This window comes from Sorghum bicolor, chromosome 7 (genome assembly GCF_000003195.3).
Source record: "Sorghum bicolor cultivar BTx623 chromosome 7, Sorghum_bicolor_NCBIv3, whole genome shotgun sequence".
Classification (NCBI taxonomy): domain Eukaryota; kingdom Viridiplantae; phylum Streptophyta; class Magnoliopsida; order Poales; family Poaceae; genus Sorghum; species Sorghum bicolor.
This window is the reverse complement of record NC_012876.2, coordinates 44,596,860-44,599,488: the sequence shown is the minus strand read 5'-3', so window position 1 is coordinate 44,599,488 and position 2,629 is coordinate 44,596,860.

The following is a 2,629-nucleotide window of genomic DNA, read 5'->3' as shown; positions in this document are numbered from 1 at the left end:
TTCTAAGGAACCTTTACATTTATAAATACCTTTGTACACTCTGGCACCATGCTGGGGATGACAACCTAGTATCTAAGTGGTGTTAGCTAGTGTCAACACCCTGCTTGAGAGATAAATAAATACATGGTTAAGATTTCCATGACTAACATGCAGTGCTCATTGCTCATTATCCTTTGCAAGTCCCTTCCCAGTGGTAAAAATATAAATAACGATACTTGGATTACTCCCGGTTAAAATGCTACATCGGTATTATCTGTGTGCTTGTGGATCCTTTATTTATTTATTTATTTATTTATTTATTTATTCCTTGAAAAGCATAGAGATTTAATACCAGCACTTCTAAATCATGTTGGGGATGACAACCTGGCTTATGTGATGTAAAGTAATTTTGACGGTGTTGCTAGGGATAGGTTTAAAAGTCTATTTTTAGTAATCGCATTAAGAAGTGTCAACAGTACCCCTCGCACATGATGGCAAAAATAGCCACCTGCGTGATGGAGTTAGGGTTAAAGTTATGGAGCTCCACCCCATAATAGTGCATGAGAGCCCTCATAAACCTGCTTGCCAGGACCCCGAAGCCCTGGTCGTGGAACGCGAGGAAGCTCACCACATAACCCTGTGGCGGATTGGGAGCCCTCGCGTTCGCAGTCGGGATGATCCATTCCGGGAGATCCAGCTCGAGGCGGTGACAAAGAAGATTGGCATCAACGCGGGCTTAGAGCGCGGCCTCAGTCACATTGGACATGGGCTATGGGTCGGGGCTGTCGAACACGGTTGCCATTCCTCTATCTCTTTTTTTCTTTCTTTCTTAGGAAGCTAAGGCAGGGAGGCAAGGAAGGGCAAAGGCAAGAGAACAGGGGAAGGTGCTAATGGAAGCAGGAGGAGGAACTGAGGCATCCCACTCTCATTTATATAGGGAGGGGAGGGTAGATCGTTCGTCATAAGAAGCAAACCGCTTGGCGGTGCATTGATACCTCATGGTAATCCATGCGCCCACTTCCCCCCACTTCCTCGCTAACCACGTGCACGCGTGCATTTAAACCAGTAGACGAATCATCCCATCCGAGCGTGTCTAACGGCAGGGCTGTTCTGACTCCCTGAGAAAACCACCTCAAAAGGAGCGCTCAGCCTCAAACGATTTCTTCGTCTCGACTGACCCTCTAAGCCTGTGTGATGTCTTCCGAGGTAAGGAAATGAAGGCTCCAACCTCTTACGGTCTAGGGGTCCAAGGCTGGCCCTTACTTAGGGTTCGACAGTCACCCCAGGACGATAGAGCAAGGGATGACAGAGGATGAGCCCCAACAAGGCCAAGGTCCGAGCCCAAAAGAGGCTCGGTGTGTCCCCAAAAGTCATGTCCGAGACCCATGCGGGTGTCTCATGAGTGGGATCCTATCGAGGATGGCATCAAGCCCTTGGGACCTATCAAATGGCCCTGAGATCCACCAAGACTGCCTTCGGGTATCATGGAACACGTCGATATGGCCACCAGCCGAACCCTAATGAATGGGGCATATGCCTTCACTTGGACCTACCCATTAGTTGTTGACCGAGAACACCATAGCTCGCCCATCGAGGGTAGCATGGTATCTTCCACCCCTCCTCTGAGCGAAAGGATGAACAAGGGACAATGAAAAAGTCAGGAAGCCCTTGATCGATCCTCACCTATGGGCAAGGCCTTCGGGGCTGCACCTACACCAAGGCTAAGAGCGTCTCATGTATAGAACATGAGTCCTCTTCCTTAATCCCGCACACACTACGTTCACAAAAACCCTTGAAGGGATAAAACCATCCCTTCAAGGCCTCCGAGGCTACACTCAGCGAGTGCGCTCACGCGCACCCACTAAAGAGGATAAAAAACCCAATAAAAGTTAAAGATACCAGCCTCAAATAAGGTACCATAAATAAAGTCAAAAGAAGTCTCTAAAGGAGTAACCAACTCCTTCACATGCTCGGAGGCTACTATCGGGTACCATAAGTTGGGGTACTGGAACTAAAACAATAACAAAGGCCCAGTGTAGTTTTGAGAAACTCGCAGACCTTAAGAAACACCCTAAGATGGGCCATGATGATACCTCACTGGCCTAGGACGGGACTCAAGATAAACAAGAGTTCTTCCTGATTCGCTTGAACCTAAGCCCTAGGGTCGGAAGAACTTTCCGCCTCGCCCGACCCTAGGCTCGAGCTGATTCTCTGCCTCGCCCAACCCCGGTCTCGGGCTGATTCTCTGCCTCGCCCAACCCCTGGTCTTGGCTTCCCACGCACGCCAGCCACACCGTGGAAAGGACGCAGGGCACGCCCCTGCCCATGTCGTGGCAGGGAGAGGCGTTCACTGTGCTACCTGCTCCCATCACTGCAGTGACTGACACCTACAACTATGTGTATGGCAAGTCAGGAGGCATGGAAACATTAAGTCCTAAACACTGTGGCCATTATGACCATCGCTCAGTCCTGGTCAAAAGAAGAGGTGTCAGAGAGAAGGCCGTGGCCCTCAGTAAGGCTCAGTAAAGCATCAATAGGGTCGGATGTCGAATATACAGCGCTAGAAATGGCTCAACACGATCAACAGGGGCCACCAAGTTGCAACCACAGTCCCAATGATGGGGCGCCGCACCACTACAGTATCAAGACC